The following is a 5870-nucleotide window of genomic DNA, read 5'->3' as shown; positions in this document are numbered from 1 at the left end:
TTCCCATTTCTTATTATGGCTCTAAAACACAACCTGGCTAAAATGTAGTAAAGTTTTACTTAAAAAAAGAAAAGCCCAAACAGCACTAAGGGTGAAATGCAAATCCATCTTTTTAGTCCAGACTTCTTTTTTTTTTTTTCTGCCTTCTGGCAAAAAGTGAAGCACCTGCTCCACTCAGTGGTGTTCCCCCATAGATTTACATGCACAAAATCAATATGAGAGACAAGAGACAGAGCTGCTAATTTGTACAAAAAAAAAAAACCAAAACACTGCCTCCCTGAAGAACAGCTGCCTCCAGCAAATAGGTAAGGCTTTCTCTTAGGTATGTTATGCAGAAGGAATAGGCAAAATTTTTTCCCATAGCTCCAAGCAGCCAGATTTGATTTTGAAATATTTTAGACAGATCAGTGTAAAAGCCCTAGTAATCCCCACAAGGGCTGAAGGCATGTCGATGCACAGGTGTGAGCGCAACATATCTAGCAGGGAGTCAGTCTGAGCACAGTTTCCTAACCAGGATGGAGCAGAGAGGTGAAAAGGGACCAAAGCACGGGCAAACCAGCTACAAATAAATATGCTACATAATACAAACTTGCAGCAGCCTTGACTCCCGTCATTCTGCAAGGCTGTGAAGTGTTAATAAAATAATGTATTTCAGCCTTGAATCTTTACCTTCTCCAGAGCAGCTGGTGCATCTGTGTGCCTTAAAGAAAGACTCTTTCAGGATCCCCGTGTATCCGGATAAAGTGGCAATACCATCCTTCATCCTGAACAGGGAAGTTCTCGCTGGAGTCCTCTCAGCTGGGTCACTTTTCTTAGTTACTCCTGTCCCAGAAAGCTTTTTAGTCCCACATTAAACTTCACTGTCTTAAAGCAACCATCAGGCCCTAGAACTTCATGTCAAAGACTATCAATACTACTATTATTTCTCTTTCACAAGATTTATATTCAAAGTGAAAGGCAGCCATTGTGTGGTGCTAGGAAGACGACATACCTCCCTTCTTTGCTCTGCAAACTGGGAGGAAGGATTCCTTTGTTCGTAATTATTATTTACTTAAAATTTTCCTTCATATCATAAATTAGCTGTAGCTTGGGAGGATGTAAGCAGGGGTCCTAAGGCAAAAGCATTTATGGGAACTTGTGAACAGAAGATTTCAAACTGATTCCCAGTCATTCATGCAGATAAAGCATTGTGCATCAGCTGTGGTAATGCAACACAGTGAGTTGTATTGTACTTGTTAAGTGTGTCCCCAAATATGTAAGTGATTCCTATCCCTGTATTACAACAGGATTTTAATTAAGAATAGCCTTTATGTATTAAAAAAAACTGTTTCTGATTTATGAGCTGGCATGTCAGGTGACTATTATGCCAAAAAACTAACTGCACTAACTGGTGGTTTTTTCAGAAATCTGTTTCCATGTGAATCCTGATTTCCCTCTCCTTCTTTAAAAAGATATTTGTCATACTGATTTCCTCTTTAAAGTGTTTATAAAAACATTTTTAAATCTACGTGTCTGGGTCATTCATAAAAATCTTGACAAACTGACAGATTCCATTTTCTCCAATTCTTTGGTTGTCTTATATTAAGCTTGTCTCTCATTTGTGTTAAATTCAATTCTTCTCAGGATAGAGCTATTTCTTGTGTACTTTCCCCACCAACACCAGTCTTCACCTTAGTACTGTCACAGAAAAACACAGCCTGGATGGAAACACCAGTGTCAGATTACAGTCCATTGCAACCTTCCCTTTCCTATAATACTGGCCTTTTCGACCCAGTCAAAAAGCTGGGGGCAGGAAGTGGGGGGGGGGGGGGGACAGGGACGACACACCAAACAGAAAACAACCCAGCTCTGTGATGCTCTGTGACTTCACTTTGAGTCAGTGGCAAAAAAAAAAAAAACAAAAAAAAACGTGGGTGGCATCCACCTGCCTTTAATTGCAACATGGTCAAACCCTGCAAAGAGACCTGATACAAATCCACATGCTCCACTTAAATCCTATGCAAGCACTATTTGTAAAGACTAAAGTGGATGTTAGATAACGTAGAGCACTCTCCTTAGGAATCAATCCTATTTAGAGATGACCAGTCTCATTGGGAAAATGGCTACAAACTGAGTTGTTCTCCTCATCCATGAATATTCACTGAGAGGGATAACAGCTGTATACTGTTAAGTTTAATGACCTGTAAGGCATTTCAGAGGAAAACTCTTTTCTCTTCCATACTGGACAACGTGTCAGATTTGGGAAATGAAAATAAAATCCTGTTCCCTGAAAGAAAACGGTGCTACTGATGGTCCCTTGAATCCCTTTCACAGACTGAATTTGGGGGGGGGTGAGGGGAAGCAAATAAAAGAATGTTTGATCAACTCATGATATAACTGAAATGTGGTTAATGAAATATATCAAGTTCTTTTTGAGCCATGAAATTTTAAAGTGAATCCTGCCTGTAGGGTGTAGTATGTATTTAGCACACTACGTGAAGATCCAATAGCTAACAAACACAAACAGCAAGCAAAACAGTTTCATTACTTACAGAAGTTATGCATGCAGCAAAGTTTGTTTTGCAACTAATTAAGACTTCATGCAAAAAGGGTGTCACATCCTCCAGGCAATTTGACTAAGTGTATAAAAGCATTTGCTACATAGAACTCTTCTAATCACTTTTCTTAAACTCTTCTCCTTGGTGATCCTGGTAAGTCAATTTTAAATCAATTATTTATTACTATCTAAATTTTATCAAATGATAGGTTAACATTAGGAAATGGCAAGGGGGTATTCTTCCAGAAATATACTTTCTATTGTCCTTTTAGTTTTAAGTCAATTTAAGTTTTACACTTCAGAGGTGAAAGCTGGCCTTTGCAAACTACATTAGCGTTCAGGACATCAGTTCATTTAAACCAGGGATGGCATATAAAACTCCCTCAGAACTCTAAAGAGTCTCAGTAATTTCATACTGGCAAGCATTCTTTTCAAATTGTAAAGACTAAGTTTCATTAAAGAAATTACCATTGGAAAAAAGAATTCTTTATGATGTTCTTACCCTCAGCTGTCTTCAAGGAAGCTATTGTGTCTTTTAACAGTTGAAAAACTTGTCCTAAATATTTTCAAAATCCTACAGAGACTGGAACTCAGATTTTTCATACTAAAAAGCCACTTTATTGCTGGTTTTGTTTAAAATATATTTATAGTGTTGAATTCCAAATCTAGAAGGAATGTACAAGCGCTCCTTCTTCACCTCTTTTCATGAGTACTAGGGTGAGCTTTGACAAATTGTTTGTCTGCATTGGACCACTCGAGGATCCCTACACTTAGACTGATCTGTGGTAGCAATTCTTTTCCCAAAGGCAAAACTAGCTGTTTCAGATCCAGCTCTTTAGCTAGCAAAATATTCTGCTGTTGCCTTTTTCTTACCTTCAAGTCAAAGGCATAGGGTCAATTGGAAAAAGTGGAAGATGCAGCCCTGAGGATTGGAGAAGGCAACGATGGCGTGTGGCAAAAACAAGATGTTTAGATGGAGACATAAGAAATCTCCCCTGAATTTTGTCTCTCCCAGACTCCTGGGGTAAATGTGGGGACTCATTTGGGAAATCAGTTCAGGCTCATCCTTTATGCCAGCCCTTAATCCCTTCCACATCAGTTTCACACTGATAAAGAAAATTATCACTTCTCCCTCACTCTGTTTGCCTTGCCTAATTAGTGTGGGCACAATTCAGGGCAACGACAGCCTGTTAATCTATAATTATACAATACCCAGGAAAATCTGGCCTTGATATCAGGTACAGTTTTAAAGAGCTGTGTGATTTCAAATATAAGATACTGTAATCCAGATGATATATTAATGAGACTAATGAAAGATGGGTGGATCTCCATCCCAGATCATACTGTTCCTCTTCTAACCAGGTGAGATGAGGTAACTAGCTTCACCCCCATGTTTTGGTTTTGCCAGTGCAGTGAGGATTAAAATTGAATTTTAAAACATGGACTTGAGTTGGGGTTATGGCTTTCAGCAGGGTTTGAATTGGCAATAGGAGTGAGACAGAGCAGTGCAACACACTGAAAATCCTGGGAAGAAGAGAAGACGAGCAATAGGACAAGAGTGTTTTAGGATGAGAACAGTGGTGATCTAGAAAATATAATCAGATATAGAAACAATGAAGTTCAAAAGGTTTGCTTAGAAAGGAGAAGAGTTACTGGATGGGAAAAGGAAACCGGACAAATATTTAACTATCACATGATCTATTTGCATTTTCTAATTCCCCCTTTTGCCAGCAATCACGATATCCAGCTTGCAACTCTGTCTTCCCAAAATCTTGATATCTAATATGTAAACTTCTTGCTGGACTAACGACTACCTTTTTTCCTCTCCCCTGTGTTTCAGGTCTGGATCTACCACATGTCTCCCTACAACGAGTGCTGCCTGCCGCCGGGGGTGATATGCCCTGAGCCGTTTGCCCTCACCTCCAGTGAGACCTGTGTCGTAAAATACCCCGATACAATAGTGGACATAGTGGAGCCTGACTTGCCACCATATTCTGTGGTATATCCCGGCCCAACTCTTACCACTTTCCCTCAGCAAACCATAGTGGGATCTACTGCATTGTTCGACATCAGAAACTTACTCAGTTCCAGGGGATCTCATGGGTTTAGGGGTATGTGTGGTTCTGGGACAGCATGTAACTCAGGATTATCATTTTATGATACAGGAAACTTTAATCCTTTTTCTCCTCACTTGTCCAAACCATTTTGTTATAGAACTTGCAGGCCAACCTAAACCCAACATGGATATTTGTGGATTAAATGAAAAGCAAAGCTGAACAGTAAGACAGATCATGACTAAGTTTATGGATAATGGATCATAGAAGTGCTGAGCTCCCGCAGTTCCCAGTGGAGTCAATAAAAGCATGGCTTCCTGGCACTAGACCTGCATGAGGACTAGAATTTCCAAACTACAAGAAATTGAAATTTCACTATTGATCTTATTCAAAATTAGGATGAAATAAAAAATAGAATTTTCCAAGAAACAAGATTTTCAAAAATATTTTTTTGGTTTGATAAAAATGTATCTCTCAATAAATTCAAATTTTTATGCCACCATTGACTTTTTATTATCAATTTCTCTCCAAATAAAAAGAATAAAATTTTTAAATTATATGACTGAAAATTTTGGGTTCCAAAATTAAATTTTATCAAAATTCATATTCACTTGTATCTTTTACTGAATCACCATTTACCATTAAAAAAAAAGTCAGCTCTACTTGGCATTTCTTAAAATTAGGCATTTGTAAGTCTTTCGTGTGCATTATTTCTGCTTAGACCCATGATGTAATGGTTTCCCAGCTTATTTTTCTGCCTATATCTCATTTGATGCAAGCCAGGGCAAAAAAAATGACTTCAAGCAATTGTAATAGCAGATTTCTTTGTAAAATACTTCTGATCAAAGAAGAACAATCTGTGCAAAATCATGGAACTGGAGATTCATTGTAGACCCTCATGAAGTCCTGGAACTCTTCTGATTATATCCTATCCATCTAATTTTGCGCATGTATATTCAGCTTCTCATTCCCATTAAATACTGTCATGCAGCATGCACATTTTGGTTTTCCTTTTTTCTCTACACTTTATTTTTGACCCCTTGTGAGTCCCACTATAAGTGGCATTATTACCTTCCTGAGGCTCAGCACCCATGCCAGCATTTACTAAATCACCACTCAATAATTATAAGCTTTTGCATTTTTCAAGAATTCATCCAAACTGCATTTCTGCATGGAAGAAAGATGCTGCTGTCTCTAGAGGGTGCTGCACCCTGCAAGGTGCAGTGCCAGTTCACCTCTGAAGCAGTTCATGGAAAACTATCTGGCTTGCAGCAGCATGG

General features: G+C 38.7%; 1 long non-coding RNA gene across 2 annotated transcripts; it reads left to right on the top strand.

The window, feature by feature from the left end:
* The first annotated feature begins 2632 nt into the window (after positions 1–2632).
* Positions 2633–5587, top strand: LOC142036328 (uncharacterized). Of its 2 annotated transcripts, XR_012652137.1 has the most exons (3): positions 2633–2690; positions 4377–4647; positions 4751–5587. It is a non-coding gene; the product is annotated as an uncharacterized LOC142036328 (long non-coding RNA). The 2 variants fall into 2 exon arrangements; XR_012652136.1 differs by having other exon boundaries at positions 4377–5587.
* Positions 5588–5870: the final 283 nt, after the last annotated feature.

Source organism: Buteo buteo, chromosome 11 (assembly GCF_964188355.1).
Source record: "Buteo buteo chromosome 11, bButBut1.hap1.1, whole genome shotgun sequence".
In the NCBI taxonomy this organism is placed as follows: domain Eukaryota; kingdom Metazoa; phylum Chordata; class Aves; order Accipitriformes; family Accipitridae; genus Buteo; species Buteo buteo.
Note: the sequence above shows the minus strand (reverse complement) of the source record. Positions and strands in the feature narration are given on the sequence as shown.